Below are 21,986 nucleotides of genomic sequence, written 5' to 3'. Positions count from 1 at the left end.
GTTGGTTCACTAGGCATACAGTAATTAACAATAACATAGCACAATTCTTGAACTATAGGTGAAATAGCCAGGGATATGTTGAAGGCAGAAACCACTAGGAAAACCTAGAAGTAGATGGGAAGATAATATTAAAATGATTCTCAGAGAAACTGGCTGCGAGAATGTGAGCTGGATTGGTCTGGCTCAGAATAGGGACCGGTGGCGGGCTCTTGTGAACACAGCAAAGAACTTTTCCGTTACATTGAATGGTGGGAATTTCGAGAGTAGTTGAGCAACTGTTGGATTCTTTGGAACGACTCAGCTCTGTGGAGATGTCTAATTAGTTAGCTAGACATTATTAGCAATAACATAACACAACCATAGAAATATAGGCGAAATTGTCAGGAATATGTTGAAGGCAGAGACCACCAAGAAAAATGGTTCTCAGAGAAATAGGGTTCGAGAATGTGAACTGGATTCGTCTGGCTCAAGATAGGGACCGGTGGGGGGCTCTTGTGAACACGGTAATGAACCTTTCAGATTTCATAAAATGGTGGAAATGTCTTGAGTGGCTGAGCAACTATTGGCTTTTCATAAAGGGCACAGCTCCGTGGAGTCAGATTTGCTGTTAGCTGGAGAGATACAGTTAGCAATAACCTGTCCAAAACAACAACTCGACTGTGGGCTAACTGGGGAGGATGTGGCTGAAAGCAGACCCACTGATAAAAATGAACTCCTGTCTGAAATATGAGCCTGGAGGAACAGGGCTCTTGTGTAGAACTGCAACATTCTCTCTTGCAATGCCCATAACAGGCCAAGTTCTGGGAAAGACCGTGATGATAAAGAAATGTTTCTGATGACTTCAGGGGATGGGAAAGGATGCTACACTGGCCAATTCAAGTTGTATCAGTCTTACTAACCCCGCGAAACGGCAGTTGGAAATAATTAATCCTATTGATATTAATACTAAATGTTAAGCACGGCCGCGCCGTAGCTCAAGTAGTTGGTCGCTGGCTTTCTACCGCGGCGGCCCGGGTTCGATCCCGGGGCTGGTCAAGTGAGGTTTGTGGTTGACAAAGTGGCGCTGCTGCGGGTTTTCTCCGAGTACTTCGGTTTCCCCTGCCAATCTTCATTCCACCAAATTCTCCATCATCATAATTACCCGGGGCAGGCTACAATAGGCCAATCAGTGGCCGCCGTGCCGAGTGGACCCAGTTGGATTCCACCCTCCACTAAGCGAATTAAAAACACTAGCTATCTCTTTAGCAGATATCAGTTATTAATATTAATTAGCTTTGTTATAATAGTTATATAATAAAACTAACCTTTCTAAGGTTTCTACTGCTCTTTTGAACTCCACTTATATTACCTACAAATAATAATTATAATTAAGGAATAATTGTAAATGCATCACAGTACTAACAGTTTAAGCATTATTGTTACTTTAGAACACAAAATTTCGTTTCATAACTGAAATTTTTACAATAATTTACCTCTTCCTTGTAAACTAATCTAAGCTGTATTTCTTGGCCTTGGAACTCCCACGTCGTTAATGTTAAAATGGCCGCAATACAAATGTATGGACTCCAATGACAAAATCTATATAAAAATGGCTACATCCGGCCGCACCAAAGTCACTAGCTTAACTAAATATTTCGTAAATATTATAATACAGTATTTCTAACCGGCAGGAAGCAAACTTATATCTAAAATTCTGATGTTAAAATCTGGAAAATAAATTACTATGAACTTTAAAAAAGTATCACAATTATTAATTCATTATATTAAGTTTGTAATTTAGATTTATTCTAGAAAACTACTCATGGCGCCTAAAGCCCCGGAAATCCAAAATGGCTACAAGAAAATGCAGTCAACACTCCATCTTAGTACGAGTATGTGAACACATTTATTACGAATTATACAGTACCTGGAAAGCAGTGAATTTGTTATGACTCTAAAATTTTGCAAACAACTGCTTCTGAACTTCTAAATAAGTTGTTCCTTTTAGAATACCGCAAATATTTAAGTTTTTGTCTCTTCACAAAGACCGCCAAATTTGCAACTTCATCACACTAATTACCTTGCGTAAATAGTAATTATACATTTACTAGTCACGATACTTGCGACTTAAATCGAAATTATAATGCAAAAATATAGGAAAATCTTGCAGATTATGTAATTATCACTTCCCTACTATCACAAACAGGCTACGTCGTAAAGTACGAAGACTTACTATTTCACCAACTAATGCAAAGTGTTTTCTGAATGATTTTATAATGCATTTAGCTCAACTCAATTAATACAAAACCACAAATACTTGCAAATCATGTAATTAACACAACTCACGGGTATTAACGCTGTCCTAGCTGCACAAAATATACATGCGAAGCTGCAGAATTGGAGCACACGCTTATCACATCTTACCTCCCTCACACGCAAAGGCTCTCTGACCTGTGCGAAGGACACGTCATAATAAGGGAGGGGGGTTCAAGATGTCACTCCTATCGATAGTACCTACACAGAGTAAGGTGTTCGTGTTAAATATTTCACAAATTACATTCCGAGATCGAATAAAATAATATTACGCATAAAGTCTCCTTTAAATTTTTGGCAAAGCCTCGTTTGTTCCGGAGTTTAAAATTAAATAATTATAGAATGATAGCACCGTCCAATCACAGCTCGGTTACACAGTCTAGTTTCTCGCGCCCAGTGAAGAGCACAGGTGTTTGGAAACATAAAAAGCGAGGGAATTTTCGACGCGGGAGAGATAAATGAATAAGATAACGAGACATGCATCGTTTGACGATTCTTTCGCTAATTTCTCGAGCTGAATGTAAAAATAATAAAAAAAATGATAAATTTACTTCCGCGTCGTAAGTTGTACGCTCCGGACGTGTATGGTGGCGTGGAGGTCATTCTCGAAGTACATGAAGGACAGTGACAATGCCCTGTAAGAGAGGACCTTATAATTCTCATTTTGTGTCCCCACATCCGGCAGACTTATGGAGGCGAATGCAAAGAGAAAATGCTTGTTCTGCTGGTGATCTAACCCCAGTCTTCTAGCCTCATGGCCTGTCATGTTACTACAGGGCTATACTAGCTTATCAGAGCTGACGTTGTTAGAACGACACAGTTAAATAGGGAGCACGTGGCACTCATTAAAAGTAAATTAATGTGTACACAATTGTAGTTCAAATTCATCATAGAAGAAAGGGCAGTAGGAAGACTCATAAGATAATATTAAAATAGATAATGGAGAATGCCGTCTTCTGGGATATGGAGTCGTGTAGATATTGTCTGAAACGACATTTCGGAGGAACGTATCGCCTGGACCTTCAGGGTAGAGGAACCAGCGTGAGCAGGTGGCTACAGACTGGTTCCTCGCTCGCGGATTTTTTCTACCCCGAAGATGGAGGCGATACGTTCCTCCGAAACGTCGGTTCACACAAGATCTACACGGCGCCACATCCCAGAAGACGGCATTCTTCATAGTCACCGCCGTGAATCTTACTTAAACTAGATATCTGAGTTGTTGATTTCCTCATTAATTCATTCGCATTCTGTTGTGCCCTCTGCAGCATAGGGCATTCGTGAAAGGCGTCGTTTCACTTCAGTTTCTCAATATTTATGCAGTTAGTAGGACTCCTTGGACGGGGGATCAGCCTGCCGCAGGGCCGCTACCTGCACAGGACGACACAAACACAGAATAAACGTAGACAAACATCCATGCCTCGAATGGGAATCGAACCCACGACCCCAGTGTTTGAGCAGGCGAAGACAGTTCATGCCTCAGACCGCGCGGCCTCAGTGATCGGGCCTTGATTTACTGAGTTTTTAATAAATCATAAACGCCTAGTTAAAGTGTTCTTATTCATGCATATATTCGGAAATGATAACAATTGGCAAATACAAAACCATTACTTCACCAACTGTTCTGTCTGGCTCTAAAACGTGGCTTCTGTTTCAAGGGAAGATAATTAATTACAAGTGTCTGAAAGCACGTGTTCAGGAAAATATGTGGCTCTAAGAAGAGTTAAACCACGAGAAAATTGAAAGATATTATGGATTGTCTAGTTTTTATACGATATGATGGACTGGGAATGTAGCTTGGATGGAAGAAATTAGAGATACAGGATTTTGAAGGCAAATATAATGGAAAGTAAGTTATTGAGAGAACTAGAGTTGGATGGGAGAAATATTAATCTGGTTCTTAAAGGTATGGTTCTTAAAATATTGGGTCCTTCTGCCAGAGCGAATTAAACTCTTACTATACTTCGCTCCACGTACTTGTCAGTGTCAAATGGGCCACTAATCTAATGAGCACACAAAACTCTACCCACCGATCTGGGGCCCAGCTACCACCTCCCGATAATGTCAAAAATAGCACATTCCCCTCACTCACTACTGGGAACTTGATGTCATAAATCATGCCAAAGTTATTTAACGACGTTTTTCTAACTGCGTACGCTGTATAGGTTAGATTGTTGATGGGATTGTGACCGGCAAATTGGAAACATGTGGAAGTGGGTATGGCCCATTTTAAGCTATTACTCCTTATTCTGCCTGGAGTAATTTATGAAAATGAAACAAATCCTCTCACTGTCTTGCGTAAGTTCAAACTAGATATCTCTATTTTCAGGCCGACAGACGGAACATTCCCTAATAACCGGCAGGACTGTCGGTGTGCATGCACCGCTGTGGACAGAGTGTGTCTCTGTTCACTGTGTCCGGCTGTTGTCGAATGGGTACCGAGTGTAGTTGTTGTCAGGTTTGTTTCGTATCCATAAGGACACGAGCTCTAGCCTCGGCTATGCTGATGGAGTGGTGTTCCTTAATCGCTCGACTCGAAAGACTTGAGTAGGCCACGACCATACGACACACTCTCATCTATATCATTCGCAATCAACCTGCCAAAATATAGTGTAAAACATATTAAGATGACAAGTAACTAGACCACAGCGTCATCAAGTACTGGAATAGACAAACTTGCATATATTTCGTTGGAGATGAAGGACCGGAGGCTGAAGCTGGCCACTCGACCTCAATATGTGTGTGCTGTGATGGAGAAGGAATGGAGTTTTACCTTTACGTGCTCTACACGCCTTCATGCCCTGCTATTTAGTTCACGAATGTTCAGGGATGCATTAGAAATATATCTGTTTTAGCTTCATGCTCTTATAATTAATACGAAAATTTATCAGATAAATTTTTCTTGGCCTGGTGACGAAGGGTGCATGCGGTGGTGTAGTTGGTTGAGGCGCTATGCTACAAGCCAGAAGGTCCGGGGATCGAATCCCGATGAGGTCATCGGATGTTTTTCAATTGACCTAATCCTTCCAGCCGCACTATGGCCCTGGGGTCGACTCAGCCTCTAACAGAAATGAGTACCAGGAATATTCTTGGGGGTAAAGGGCGGCCGGCGCGTAGGGCTGACAACCTTACCGCCATCCATGGGCTGATTGTCTAGAAAATGTGGGAACCTCAACATCTCACAACCCTATGGGCCTCCACGGCCTGTTACAGGGATATCTTTTTTTTTCATTGCTAGTGGGGTGGGACTAAGTCCCTTGTACTGCGGCCACTTCTGGCCTATTGTACCAGCCCCAGATGACAAGTGAGGGTGATTGTGGAGCAATTGGTGGAATGAAGATTGGCAGGGGAAACCGAAGTACTCGAAGAAGACCTGCCCCAGCGCCACTTTGTCTACCAGAAATCCCATTTGACCAGACCCGGGATCGAACCCGGGCCGCAGCGGTGGGAAGCCAGCGACTAACCGCTTGAGCTATGGCGCGGCCCCAGGGATACCTTTACTTTTACTTACTTTACTGGTTGACGAAGTGAGGACTCGAGCAAGGTGGTTCAGTCGGTAACGCTTCTGATTTTTATTCAAGAAGTGCTAGGTTCGAATTGGGGCCGGAATATTGCCTTTCCTGAATTACATTTTTCTTTGATTTCCTCAGTCCCTCCATAAAAATGCCAGTTTGGCACCTGTATTCTTTTTCAGATCACGAATTGATATAATTCGATCATTTGACCCTAAAAATTCTGAGTTACTCGTGGCTTCATTTAACAAATTACAAATAAATTAAATAAAAATAAACTAGCCACGATAAGAGGGACATACATACAGACACAGACTGGTGGGAGGGATTCATGAAGTACGCCGCTGAAATGAGCTTATGTGCCATGATATACACATCAGGTTTCATAAAGACTGGTTCAGCCATTCAGAAGCTGATGGGGGCGGGGGATACACAGACAGCATGGAGATCGCATATGCATAATTTAATTTTTTTCAAAGTAAGGAAAGTAGGCTAAAAAGGGGCAGTGTCTAGTGTTGTGTAACGAAGCATCCGCCACTGAACGGACTCTTGCATAGAAACAAATCAGACTGCGAACTAAGCAGAACAAGCGAATGACAACCTCCCTCCACCCTCTCGCTCTGCTGCAAGCTTGGTGTGTGGTTATCGCTGTCCATACCGGTCTATACGTTGCGTTAGATCAAATAACATGCAGCAGTGCTGCTAGAAGCACAAATTCTACGAAGTCAGAATTGTCCCAGGGAGTGAGAAACGTGAGAAACAGGTTTAAGGAAATCTCCCAAGAAGAAATTCATGTCACATTTAATTATCTTTTTCCCTCCGCCATTCATTCTTCGTCTTCTTAATTTCTTACTTTCCACGCCATGAATTATAAAGTATTCAGCGGTATTCAGTTCATACCATATATTCGGTAGGTACCTGCTTCGAATCCTCGGCGGACTACAGGCAATCCACAGATTTCGTTCGATACAAGGTATGCGAAATCAAGTTTGTATGTGTATAAAACACACATATATATATATGACATGTCACAGTCTTTCGGGAGAGGCTTCTCCTGAGTACCTATATAACCGGAGCTATTCTTGAAAGTATGACTTGGAATGAAAACCAAATTACCTCTGTTGAAGGGGCAAAGTGGTAGCATAGTTGGTTGAGGCACTATGCTACAAGCCGGAAGGTCGCGGGTTCGAATCCAAATGAGGTGGATTTTTTCAATTTGCCTAATGCGAATGCCTTACCAAGGAAGCTCTTGATGGGCTTGGAGACTTCAAATTAGGAGGGCAAATTATTCAAACTGTGAAATAAGCAGATGACCTTGTGTTAATGGCTAAGGAAGAAACTGTGCTACAGGGCATGATTGATAGACTAATTGAAATTGGAAGGTGCTATGGCATGGAAATGAATGTGGAGAAAACAAAAGTAATGAAAATTTCGAGACAACCAACCCCAGTCACAATAAAGATAGACCAAAAACAAGTGGAGAATGTGAAATGTTTTAAATATTTGGGTAGCTTGTTAACAGATGATGGAAGGTGTACTTGTGAAATTAAATCCAGGATTGCCAGGGCAAAAGCTGCATTTAGCAAGAAGAAGAATCTTTCTACCAGCAGATTGGACTTAAATTTGAGGAAGAAACTAGTGAAATGCTACATTTGGAGCATAGCTCTGTATGGGGCTGAAACATGGACACTTAGGGCAGTAGATCAGAAACATCTGGAAAGTTTCGAAATGTGGTGTTGGAGAAGAATGGAGAAGATCAGTTGGACCGATTATGTGAGAAATGAAGAAGTGTTAATTAGAGTCAGTGAGCAGAGGAATATCCTACATGAAATAAGAAAACGGAAGGCTAATTGGATTGGTCATGTTTTACGCAGAAACTGCCTTCTAAAAGAAGTTATCGAAGGAAAGATAGAGGGGCGGATAGAAGTGACAAGAAGACGAGGAAGAAGACGTAAGAAGATGCTGGATGACCTTGGGGACAGAAGAGGATATTCTCATTTGAAGTAGAAAGCTCTAGATCGCATTAAGTGGAGGAACTGTTTTCGAAGAGACTGTGGACCTGTCGTCTTGACAGATTACTGATGAATGAATGAATCCTTTCACCCGCACTGGGGTCGACTATCAGAAATGAGTACCAGGAATCTTCCTGGGGGCTAAAGGACCATCTGTGAGCCGATTGTCTGGAGGAAATGTGGAAGCCTCTCACAACCCTATGGGCCTTCAGGGCCTGTTACAGGGATAACTTTATCTTTACCTTATCTCTGCTGACGAACTCGCTCGTTTCAAAGCTTTCTTCCAATGTAGGCAAGAGGAGGCCCTCGCGTGAAAATTACGCACGTGCACGCACACATATATGTACGAAGTATATGTCTGTGCCTGGCACCTATTATCATCCTCTAAACAGCTGGACAGATTTTCTTGAAATTTGTTATGAGATTTCAATAAAATTTCCGATTTTCAGCCATAGACTTATTTTCTGTAATGAAATTTGATTTAGACAAGGCTATGAACGGAATCCTCCATGCATCCCATAAGCGAAACTGTTTTATTATGAAGGAACAGAAGAGAGGGAGGAGGAGTGATAATAAGACGGGCAAATGTAAGGGATGGAAAGGAATACCGATGAGAGAAGTGGAGATGAAAGGAAAGAGGAAAGGAAGAACAGTGCCGAGGGAACTGATTTGGTATGAGGCAGAAAGAAGAAAGGAGGAAAGGAATTAGGATAGATGGATAAATGAAAGGACAGGAAAAAGATCGCGGGTAAATAGGAAATTAAGGTACAAAAGGAATAAAACAAGGGAAGAAAGAAATTATTTTGTCCATCCTCCTTGATGGGTCATTTGCTTGTTGTGATATAATATGAATAAAATTTCAACCACCATCATGAAAATTATATGCACCTTGATCAGTTGGGACGGACTGCCAGTTTTACAAGGGGTTCGGCCATTCATTTTTTACTGATCGCCCTGAAGTATTTGCAATATTTTTTAACGCTCTTTAGGCGTTGCAATCGCAAATTTCGAGAACTGTTATCAGCCTGAATTGAACACTTGATACTGAATGGAGCAGTGCAAATTGAGGAAACGGCAACGCAACTCGCAAAGAGACTGAGAAATTCAACTTCCAGGCAATGGAGCATGCCAGTCTTCTCACAATTGCGTTGCAGCGTGGTTTCCTAGTGTCAGCTGTTTTATAACGCGAGTCAGTACTTCGTTCGTTTCTCGAAATGTCACGAAAGGACGACGAAGCTGCTAATCTTGTTTTTGTGCAGCTAATTGAGCAAGAGCCTGGTATATATGACAAATGCCACCCAGTCTATGCTAGGCAGAACAAAATTGATTTGGCTTGGGAAAGAATTTCTAATGAGACGAAGGAGTCTGATCCAGACTAAATTCTTTCGAAACAATATAAGCGCCTCAGTTTAGATTGTCATTTACCTACTCTAAATGGTACTGCAAAGAATGTTAGGTGGCACCACGAAACGTAAAGACTTATAAAAGACTCGAGAGCTGTCGCTCCAAGCGGAGACATGCTGAACATTTAGATGCATAAGAAACCATGCAACCAGAAAGTGCTGCTCTGCTATTCCGGAGTTGTCATTCCCAATGTTACTTTTCAGTTCGTAATAGAAGCAGAGCTTGTACTGATTACTGATGGGTATATACATGGGGCCCGGACATATTCATATTATATGAACCAAGAAAATAAATTCAAAATTTGCGGGAAACGCTTTTTAGAAACAGGGTGCTATGACGCCCACCTAAAGACACTTTTCAAATATTCCACACAATAAATACATGAGCTTACACGAACACTTTAGAAGAATACTGTACGAGTATTTACAAAATGCGTATCACATATTTTCCGACACAAAGCCAATACAAGACATTATCATCGCTATGTCTGACAATAACCATTCCACCTGTTGGAAGAAATACTTGCCACCACTCCCCACTATGCAATGTTCGTAGCTGTCTGTCGGTGCATGTAGAATACACTGCCATAAGGAAGTTTCCCGCATTACATTGATATTTTAAGCCTAGTGTTTAAATACATCATCCACATACAGTGCGTAAAATATAAAAGTTGTGGGAAGAACTAATTGTCTACTTACTTTTGACATGACATAGACCACAGAGAAAAAGAAAAAATTAGGAAGGGGGAGAGAAACAGACACACAGAAAGGTAAGCCCATAAGCCTCCTTGATACGATGTGGGTGGCATATAAGATGAAAGAATTAAGGGGGGCACAGACAGAAAGGTGATTTCATAAGCCTCTTAACAAAAATTGAAGTAGGGATATACAGGTAGATGGACAGACACAGAGAGTCAGACAGTAAGGTGATTTCATAAGTCTCATTTTATTTTTTTTTCAAAACAAGGAATGTACGATAAAACAAGCCCAAAGAAGGAAACATATGATGATTTCATTTTGTAGTACATGTGTGTGATGGGATAGAAACCACAGGGATATCAGTATCCCTGCAGAAGTTATGACTCGAGAGGGACATATGGTTTGGGTGGTTGTTCACGATTAGAAGTGTGGTGTTCTGAATAGAAGGCTGAAAATTTGAGATGAAATGATTGAGTCAGATGATGATCAAATCTTCATTCATCCAACCTAATTTTGAGGATATATAAATACTTCCAAGGGGACCTCCATGACTGAATGATGGTGCCATTAACAGATGGGGAAAAATGAGCATTGGCAGTACAAAAGTCCACTAGTGCTCATGGCACAGAAAAGTGTAATGTTTGCCCTCACTCAAAACTTGCAATAACCCAAACTGATTTTATCTTTTGCAGTTGATTGACTGAAGCATGGTTTTGCACATNGGGGGGGGGGGTTGCCTGGCTTGTACTCACCCACCTCCTTCTGGCACCAATGTTACAATCCACTTTCATGCTGGAACCAGCAGGTTTCACCAGAATGTTGGTACCTACATGCCACAGTACTGGGACTCTCATACTGCAGCCTCCTAAAATCCATAAATTGACATGGAAAATACCAAGCTCTACAACTTGTATCATACACACACAGGCACAAATATATGAATACCTGCACAATGTATGTTTTTAGCCTGTTTTACTTATTTTGATGAAATAAAAGGAGGCTTATGAGATCACCTTGCCATCTGTCCATCTGTGTCTGTGTAGCCTCTCCCAAACTTTTTTGGTTTTCTACATGGTCCATGCTTCCCAGAATTTCTTATACATTATAGAGAATATAATGTGATTATGGCAATGTAAGTGGATCAAAGTTTCATGACTCACACACTAGCTCATTTTTGTGACACCATATGGGAAATGGAAAGTCCCCACTTATTTATTTGAACCAGTATATTCACTCACATTTTGGGACAACTGTTTTTTACTCTGCACTGTTACGAAAGAAGGGGCAAGAACTGGTCCAGTATGGAATTCTGATATATGGAACACAAAAGCCGAACCACAATTATAGTACCGAGGATGAACATTGAATGAAGCTGCACTTATGAACTGTTGCTGATCTTATTGTTTTACTATATGTAGAAATGGAAAATTATCAGGCCAATGTTAAATAATGTTGTATTTTAGCATCCTGTTGCACTGATTTTCATCCATGATACATATGTAATGGCCACCTTGTAGTGCACTCAATTTCATATGTCGCTTCTTACTACATGTTTCAGCAACATAGTGCCATCTTCAAGTTCATTATTTATGCTAAGCTATTACATTGTTTGCCATCTTGTGTCTTTCATAAAATTATTTAAAAAGTACATTATTCATCAACTATAATAGAATTTGTATATACTAAAACTTGTTAAGATTATTCATCTAAGTACTAAACATTATAACACAACACATAACAGATAGAAGTCGAAAGAAATAATAATAAGTACCATTTTCAAATTGCAGGTACACACAGAAACGACTCCCATAGTGGACGAACCATACTATACGCAAGTTTGAATTTAGACATATAGATGAATAATCTTAACAAGTTTTAGAGTATACAAATTTTATTACAGTTGACGAATAATGTACTTTTTAAATAATTTTATGAAAGACACACGATGGCAAACAATGTAATAGCTTAGCATCAATAACGAACCTGAAGATGGCACTATGTTGCCGAAACATGTAGTAAGAAGCGACATATGAAATTGAGTGCACTACAAGATGGCCATTACATACGTATCATGGACCAATGTTAAATGACAGTGACAAAATCTTTCGTTTGCTGTTCATGTTTCATGACATATTACCATAATTTATGTTGCTGTTATCTAAATGGTTTGCTATGGGTTTGTTCGAAATCAAAAGGAATATATCTTACACTCCAGAGAAGGTATACTTTTACCATTAGACATGTCAAAAAAATGGTAAATTTTTCTTGGTATTTAAAGGTAGAGCAAAAGTTGCCATAATTCTTACATTTAACAGGTTCCTGCAGAATTGAAGTTACACATAAATTTTTCATTAGGACAGTAGTTTATTCAACTGTTGAAAGTTTTGAGATCTCTGTAGCTATTATAATATTATCATCATTAGTAGTGTTATATACAGATTGCAGTATTCTAAGTATCCATTATGCAAGTATGCAGGTGAAGATATCAAAACAATACCACAGCAGACAATAATATTTGCCACACTTGCTTCACTGAGTTCTACAAAGATCACCGCTATGCAGCCAACATGAAGAGTCAGAAATATATATATATATATTGGAGTGGTACTGGAAAATACCTGTAACATAAGCATCAAACAAAAGCACAACCAATTTAAACAGAAATACATCAAAATACATTAATAGTATTTGTATCTTCAAATGACTTCACAGTTCAAAATATTTTAAGGCAAATGCCTTGGATCACAATTTTAAATGACCGTCACTGTTTTGGCTACTTTAAAATAATCTCATTCATGTTCACACAAATGCCAACCTTCAATATATCTATCATTCAAGTGAATAACAACATCTGGCATGAATATGAAGAAAGGATACACTAAACATATATCACAAATATTGCAGCACTCAGCCTTTCATTCTTATTTACATGCTGAGGTGTACACAACCAGTAGTATTTCTCATTTGTATTTCTTTTTTGTTGTTCACAGTTATCTTAATACAGTGCTGATTCTAGCCTGAAGCTCCAAATGGTGATAAGCATCACTTTTTTTATTAAACATGTTTGCTGGTGCTCTCACAATTTGTTTTTAGCCACAAGACTTAAACACTGCACCAGCTTCTGACACATTTGCTGGTTCATATGAATTTCACATGAATTGTTTTGTGCTATGCATGCTGGTATATACCAGCTGAAAAAAAATCCTGGTACTAAGTCTCTCTGGGTTCAGTCACAGTATTGACAACAAGGATATATATACATAAGAGGCAGACCTCTGCACTCAGGCACCATGTACATTGAATGGCTTCTGTAACAAGGATAGTAGCACAAGTATTACTATTTCACATCCAGAAATTTATTACTTTCAGAATTGCATGAATGACGTCTTTGCTAGCTTGAACACAAATTTGGGGGGGGGGGAGCCTTAAATCAGATACTAACAATAAAACATACTCATCTAAATATATGGTATGATAATAGAACAGTTTAAGTGGAAGCATCTCAATTCCTTGGCTTTCAAATTAGCAGTATCTTAAATTGGGGGAGGGGGGACAATATTCAATGTATTATGCCTAAATTAAGTTCGCCACCCTTTGCTATGAGTACAGTCACATCAATCATAAAAATATCCATCACATCACACAGAGTATTTTCTGAAGTTCAACAAAAAGCAAAAATGTGTCTGGCATCTAAAAGAAAATTGTTATAACAATGTCAGGAGTTAAAAAGAGAATCAACTGAAGTGAATTACTTAAGAAATTTTGTATTCATCTGCTAGCTAGAAAATTTTACTTTCATTATTATTATTTGTTGCAGACGACATGGAAAAATTTGTAACAACTTCAGATACAAACAAGCTAAATATTAGATATAGCTATGACACCTATGTGTCAATTACTAACCTCAGTAAATATCAGAAAGAAGTTTACTACACTAGAATCAAGTTGTTCAATAATTTTACTTCTACAATGAAATGTCTGAATCACAGTACAAAGTGTTTAAGCCAGCATTAAAAGAGTATCCTCCACCTCACTCCCACTCTGTATAAGAATTTACCTTAATAAAAAATTATCAGTTATAAATACATGTAAGCAATAATGTAGTGGTTCTTTTATGTAATTCTGTATTAAAAGAGATGTCTGTAAATATGTAAATAGCTGTTCAAACTTTGAATTATATTTCTATTGGAAACATGTACTATATTCGTATTATTACACGTTACACACCCTTGACTTAGGCCTATGGAATGTAAATAAATTCTGTTGTGAATTTTGGTATACTCCTTATCCACAGGCTGCTCTGCTAAGCCCTGAGAAATAAAGCTTGTATTAATGAACTTCAAATTACGAGAGCTAACAGCTGAAAGTATTATGGCAGCAAGATATTTAGACAAGGTTTAGTAAATGAATGTTGGAGATGACTTGCTTATAATTAGTCACACAGCTTGCCTTTTCGTATATTAATCATTTACTGCATGGTAATGTTTCTCAAACTGTGGTACTGGTACCCCAGATGTACCCAAAGCACCTTGCCAAGGGTACCATAAGTTTTCATCCATACTTTTCAGTATTCTCATTGAAAACTGTTATCTGTAGGTGTCATTTTTGCTTTGCATCATTTCATGCAGCTTGTACATATGACATACAAAGATGATCACCATTCACTCGTATTATAAAAGCATTAAAAATTGTGTGATTAAGAACTGTTTTTGTCCATGGTGTCCAGTCATTTTAAAAAGTGTTTCTGTATGCACCAAGCACAGAATGTTTGAGAAACGTTGCTGTATGACATTTACATCTGGTATGAGAAAACTCATGCTGTTGGAAATGCTCTGTTTCATTCATGGTCAGAATGACTATTTCACTATTATTTTGAAGCTACATTGGCTCACTCCATAAAATTGGCATTTTGTGTTCCAAACAGTATGGTCTTATGAGAGAACATTCTGAGAACATTTATTTTAATCACTATTCTGGTAATTGTACATTATACCTAGGCTTACTGAGTTTCTGATTCTGTCCATCATCTAGTGTTCAGAATGGAACACAATGTTTTGGACACGCTCTTATGAGAGAACTTTCTGAGAACATTTATTTCAATCACTATTCTGGTAATTGTACATTATACCTAGGCTTACTGGGTTTCTGATTCTGTCCATCATCTAGTGTTCAGAATGGAACACAATGTTTTGGGCATTGCATCAGCTTTTGTCCTTGTGTGAAAAAGTGGAGGGACCTACTCAGTTATGTCCATTTAAAAGGTTTCACTGAGCGTTGTGTTCTCTTTGGCATATTTGATGAGGTACAATATCCAGAAACCCAGAAATACCAACAGAAAAACTCTGTTATGTATATAGTTTTTGCATACAACTTGTAAAATACACAAGCAACATTAATGGCTCACAGCAATCTGAAGGAAACTGATATGGACACTTAAAATAACCCTTGGCGCAATATTATGATAAAGGATTTCGGTGTGAAGGATTCTATATATGTATTTATTCTAGTTAAGTGCTATGTCCTGTCTGGTTTGTATTGGCCTTAAAAACTAGCAATGGCAATGATTTCAGTCATGTTATAAAATGTGTAATTATATGAACTCATGTTTCATCAGAATGAGCAGTCTGTCTATTTATATATTTAATATTACAATGTAAATACAATTTTAAACAGCATTAAAAAGTCAATTTACATTTGTGTGTGTGACATGAGAAACTATTATATACCCATGTGTAAAGGAACTAAATTTTTAATTAGACAAATTTCAGGGTTCAGAGAGATAATAAAACTCAGTTTACAATTTTATTTATCTTTTGAACAATGTAACTGTGGGCACAACTTATTCAGTAAACCTCTGTTTCCAATTTGTTCTGTTTCTTCAGTATACCAATGATAACCATACCTGTGTTAAATGTTCTCTGAATGCTTGAATTTTTGTGCCAGGTCAAAGGCTGTAAATTGATGAGACAGCTGCCTTTTCTTTCCAAGCAAAATCAAGAGATAAAGAACAATAAAAAACAGGAAAACCTGAAATGCTGCCAAAAAGTATGGTGTGAAGGGTGCTGTCAGTGCTCGAAATTTTGAAAGTCGAATAGCCAAAGAATGGATAACTCAAATACAATCAAATGGAAATGTGATATCCAGTAAGTTGGGGGCACATTCTGATCATATTTATGAAGAATTCAGACACAAACAGATACAAATGTAAACTGTAAAGGTAGAAGACAGACTGAATGGATTGCAAATATTTTTCAAACTTCGCTTCACATAAGCTAGTACCTTGCCACTCTAATCCTGGGATACTAATACACTTTCACACATAATTTCAGTCATGAATATTACAATCATGTATGAATGTTTCTAAATCAAGCCCTTTCAATGCAGTACAACCTATTTTAAACATTAAGTAACAAAAATGTTGTCAGACATGACAAGATGATTTTAAGCATTGTACCACAAATCTCCATGCCTAGATATCTGCACTGACCATGCTGAAAATTAGGCATGAAAATAGATTATTATATAAAACAATGTCTACTTTTTAAGTTTTGATAAACAGTGTTCACTTAAAAGATAATGTGTAAACATCAAGAGTTGCCAAAGCTAATGATAAGTTGCTTGCTGATAGAAAATATGCAGATATACATTGATTCACAATGAAATGCCTATAGAAGATACACTAATAGATTTTAAATAAACACCTTCTCTTAATTTCCCTTGAAAGCACTGGATTTCCCAGTATGGTTAGTTTGTCTCTTAAAAGAACATGAGCAACAGCAGCAAAGTTACATGAAGATAACATTGTTCAACTAGTTTGAAGTCCAGAAGCTTTCACAATGTGCCCCATAATATTATGTATATTTCCAGCAGTGTATGCTAAGGTTTGGACTGTCACAGAGCGAGGAACTTTCAAGACACAAACATTTTTCGGTGGCTGAAATGCAACATTTGTTGAAGCATAATGGGAAGACTGCCATGAATGATGCAAGCCATGTTATGTACACAATACGATGACTTCCTATAAAGAAACAGTCTAGATTCACAGCACCTACTAACAAATGACAGGAAAAAATTATTTGTATTCTCAGCTACTAGCAGTCACCTTCTAACCTGTCTCCCTTGCACAACCAACCGTTACCAAGATGTCATGAATATGGATGCTGAAGGAATGAGATCACCTTTAATGCACACGAATCCCACATTCTCACCATGTATAAATGTGAATCTGTACTTCACCTTCACTAATTTCACATATTCAGTGTCTGAAATCTACTGAATACTGCACTAGGAGATTTTAGAGAAAACAGATGGCAGTTCAAACTTCTGATTATTTATTATGGCCAATTCTTAAAGCAAACACTGTGTGCTAAAAACCTCACACAATAAATCTGTAATTCTTGAAAATGCTTTTTTCTCTACTTCAGATCCCAAACACGACTGAGATAAACAAGATGAAAACAAGAATGAAAATGTATGCTCCACCAAGCATCTTTATTATTCTGAATACCTGACACTTGATTATTTAAGAAACAATACATATTGCAAAACTAATCATACTATAGACTTCATGCCGCACAGTCTGCAATTGCTTTATCTTCTCCTTTGTCAAATATTCACTATGTCAATAACATGGGACGGTGTTTGCTTCCTTTTATTTACCTCAGAAACTACAAGACTTCAACACAAAATATGTTCTGTTTTTCTTTACAACTTTTGTTCAAAGCATTTTTCACCCAAATAAATATTCAGAGTGCTGCAAGCTGGTTACTCCCAAGATGCACATGGAAATGCAGGTAGGTCATGCTGGAGAGCATCCATTATCATCATCAAATTTTGACAAAAATTATATCAATGAAATTTCAGTAAAACATACATTTCATGCAAATCCTTTCAGCAGTTCTTCAGTTGCTACATATGAACAGACAGACATGAAGAAGCTAAGAGGCAAGTTTTTTCAACTTTTCACTATGAATACACCAAAAATTTGTACATCTTCCAATGGCATTTACATTATTACTCCATGTGTTGTTTTCTTCCACATGAGTAGGCAATTTTTAGGACCTTGATACAGCTGATTTTTAGCTACATATGAAGATGTGGTTCTATCAGACAAAGAAGAACCAAAATTAAATTTTAAGTGTATTATCTTCTGAAATGTTATTCCACATGGTCTCATATAAGCACGCCAAACATCTTCCAGACTACACAGTTAAAGATCCCAGCACTCCTGTCACTCCTAAAACTTCTAATCTCACAAATAAAATGTCTTTGGTAACTTTCTGTGTAGAATTGGAGGTTCTCACTGATGACTTTGAAGAGGATGATCTTCTGTGTTATAACACAGTACAGCTTGGTAAAGCCAACCGACATTTTGCAGAAATTTAATGTTTCCACTTTCGGGGTCAAAGAGTAAGCCAAGCAGGAAACCAGCAAAAAGCAAGGTAACCGCTTATTATCCATTACTCAGTTTGTTTATGCATCAAACCAAAAGTTGGAAGTGACATGTTTCTCAACAATTCTGACAGATTTCTACCAGGTAACATGGAAGTATATTGCAGGAGACTGTGGTGTTTCAACGTTCAGTGTGGACTCCCAATATAACATTTCATTACATCGATTCAGCAGCTTCAGAGATTAAATTCACAGATAGCCAGATTGCCATTTGTCTTATGCATTTTGTGCAAAGAGCACACAAAAAATATATATGTAAAAGCTTGTCACTTACATTAATTTATTTGTACATTCATACACCTTTAATTGTTGGACAATTTCACAATGAAAAATGACAGTAAATACCTGGGATCTGAATTACAAATCATGATTTAAATGAATCTGTATTACAGAAGTATCTTGGAGTGCACAAGGAAACTTCAAACCACCTGTTAAAGCAAATTTCTGGATTCAATCCAGTCTGCATTTAAACACAAACCACTTGCAATAACATACAAGGACAGCCACACCATCTCATATATTAATGCCAGAAAACGATTCTTCTTTTCCAATGACAGTGCTTCTTTCAAGGTGCAAATATCAGAACAGACATTCCTAGTGGCCTATGTTACAAACAGCCATGCCCCGTACATTGATCTGTGACTATGAAAGTAAGGTTACCGTTATTTTACAGTGTTATTGTTTTATGACAAGTCATTAAATACTTACATGCAGCACTCTTTTCTAAAAACATGTTTGCCAGTACCAGTTTCATCTGCAATGCGCTGACAGATATGCTCCTTTTGGTGAGTCTGCTGCTATAGACACCATTGTTTGCCAGTATGCATATGACTTAAAAAAAAAAAGCACTGGTTTTACGTATGAATAGCCATTTCTTCATCATATGGGAATGTTAAAACCAGAAAAAGTTCATATTTTCAGAGACTATCCAACTTTTGTTCAGAAATGAATATGCTACTGATTAAAAATATCCATCTGGCATGAAAGCCCTTTTACAAAACTGAGTAATAATTTTCACTGTGTCATTGCGGAGAGACCTTTTTTATGTTTATCACCAGTGAAACAGTAATAATACATCCTCTGGCAACTTTCAGATTGCTCTGACCTCGTGCACAGGAGACATTTTGGTATGACTGCCTCTGCTAACACAATCTCAAGACTACATACATACATACATACACCCTGAAAACTGGCAACCTTTTATTATAAGATTACAACATGCCTTCCTGTGATACTGTAGTCCAAGTGTCCTTCAATGCAAGGTGGCTGCTACAATACTAACAAGAACAACTGACACTGTGCTCACAAATCACTAGACACAATCCATTAGTTTACATGTGAAATCAGTCGGTCACAGTCCCAGCATAAGTTTCAATTCCCAATTTTCAGCTATACAGTGAATTACTGATATCATAAGCAATGTCTGATATGTTTAAACATAAATGTCAAAGAAATACTTCTTGAAAACTTATAACAAAGTAAGAAAATCTAGACAGAAATGAAATATACCTGAAACACTAAATTTTATTTTAATATTGCGGTACCAGAAGTCATATATTCAGTGACAGAATCCAAACATGAGTGAGCAGGTGTAGCATACAAATGGCAGTGCTTGTCAGCACTGAACCCTCATTCTGGCATCATACAGCAATCCCTAACTTACCATGGTCTCTGTGCCCTCTTTACATGTGTTAGAAAAAAATACATATAGTGAGTGACATGTTCATTTGTATGTCTGCCTATCCAATGGCCCATCCACATGACTCAACCTGAGAGCCAGTGAATGTAATTTAATGAATCTTTAAATGTAGGATACATAAATAAAAAAGAAGGGTGTGTCATTACAGACAACTTCAAATTCAGTTTTTAACTTTCTGCAACCAGCAATGACAGCGAAGTGAAAACAAACTTATGTGATAGGCGCGAGCCCTGTGTCACTGCAGACATAAGGCGGCCACGGTAATAACATAAATAATGTTGAGTATACTAATAACAGTAATTGAAATAAAAACCATTTAACTTTATGAAGTATATATACACTCCATCATAAACTTCCAAGGTGTGAGGCATATGTATCAAAAATGTGCACTCTGTGGTACAACTGCAAGCTTTACAGGCTCATTCATCTGTGTGCATACGGAAACAATAGGTGGCTCCTGCGCCAAGAGAACCACATCTGCTTGGAGGTAAGGCTGTAATGGCATCAAAAACCAAGTCTCTAGGTTCCAGATAACCATCTTATTGTGGTATAATGTCTAATGTTATTGAATATTTCCATGTTTGGTCAAAAAGGGGAAACTTTCATTCAGATGAATGTTAACAATAACCATCACTGCCCTTCCCATAAAGCCTCGATTATGTTAATCGTGGTGCTCTGGGGAATACAACCCTCACAGCTGGCATGGATTGCTGCATTTAAACAGTTCTGTTGTCCCATAATTTCTTACACATTACAAATTACTCTATTAAGTACATTCTTTTTAAGTCATGTGAACTGCTAGTGAATTACATAAATAACTCTATATACTGATATAGAGGATAAAACGGCATCTTAAAACTGCAGTAAATTATAAAAGCATCTTCATTGTGCCCCACACATTCAGATGACTTGTTTGTACAGTGTGCTACTTAAACGAAGCAGGAATTCAGACTATTTTCTGTTTCTTATATACAAACTGAGTCATGAAGCACACAATATACAGGGTGTCCCAGGAGGAATGGACCAAACTTCGGGAGGGTGTTCCTTATGTTAAAGTATGCCGATATAACCCAAAACACCTATGTCCAAAGTTGAACAGTTACGGAGATAATGGCCAGAGAAGTGTCAAACTTTGACCGGTGTTACACACTTGTTGATTACAAAATACATATTAAAACTGGCAGGAATATGTGGATTCTGTAATGTTAATAATGTACGTAACATCAAACTAACTTGTGAGTGACGTGAAACCATAAAATTGAAGTACAAAATACTCGCTCGCCATGTCATAATTGTCCTTAGGGTTTCCAAGCACTATACATGACACGACTGGCAAGCGCTCACATAACGTGGCTGACTGCACTATAAGCCGACCACATAACGGTATTAAACGTACATTCACGGAAAATCTCTTTTGGAATTTCATTTCCATTATCTCATGTGGATTATTATGGGACCACGCATGCACATTTCGTAAATTATTTACACCGTCCAGGGTAAAAGACGCCTCATCACTGAATAAAATGATGCTTAACAGTTCGGGATGAGCTTTTTATCCAGTGGCACAAATCCATACGCTGTGCATGGTCGCCTGGTTCCAGATGTTGTACCCTTTGATCATGGTAAGGATAACTCTTCATTATGTAAAGTTCGCCACACCAGCATACGTGATATGCCGATGTGAGAGGCCTTTCTACGAGTGGACAGACGCGGACTTCTCTGAACCATCTCAAGAATGTTCTCTCATGTGTCTATCATTCGTACATCCTCCCTTTCACAGTGCACAGAAACACTCGGAAGAGAACCAGTATCACGCAATGTCTGGTGAATTCGCGTAAATACACTTCGAGATGGAATCCTTCGATCGGGAAAACGCCTTTGGTATTCTTCAACAGCAGCACGTGCATTGCGACCGCAAAAT

General features: G+C 38.3%; 1 protein-coding gene across 1 annotated transcript in view; it reads right to left on the bottom strand.

Moving 5' to 3' along the window:
• Nucleotides 1–14,100: 14,100 nt before the first annotated feature.
• Nucleotides 14,101–21,986, bottom strand: part of LOC111872156 (raf homolog serine/threonine-protein kinase Raf) — a gene marked incomplete in the record, with an annotated part of 10,487 nt that continues 2,601 nt past the window's right edge. Inside the window, 1 exon segment of the mRNA XM_023865749.2 lies at nt 14,101–21,065.

This window comes from Cryptotermes secundus, unplaced genomic scaffold (assembly GCF_002891405.2).
Source record: "Cryptotermes secundus unplaced genomic scaffold, Csec_1.0 scaffold574, whole genome shotgun sequence".
Lineage (NCBI taxonomy): Eukaryota > Metazoa > Arthropoda > Insecta > Blattodea > Kalotermitidae > Cryptotermes > Cryptotermes secundus.
Note: the sequence above shows the minus strand (reverse complement) of the source record. Positions and strands in the feature narration are given on the sequence as shown.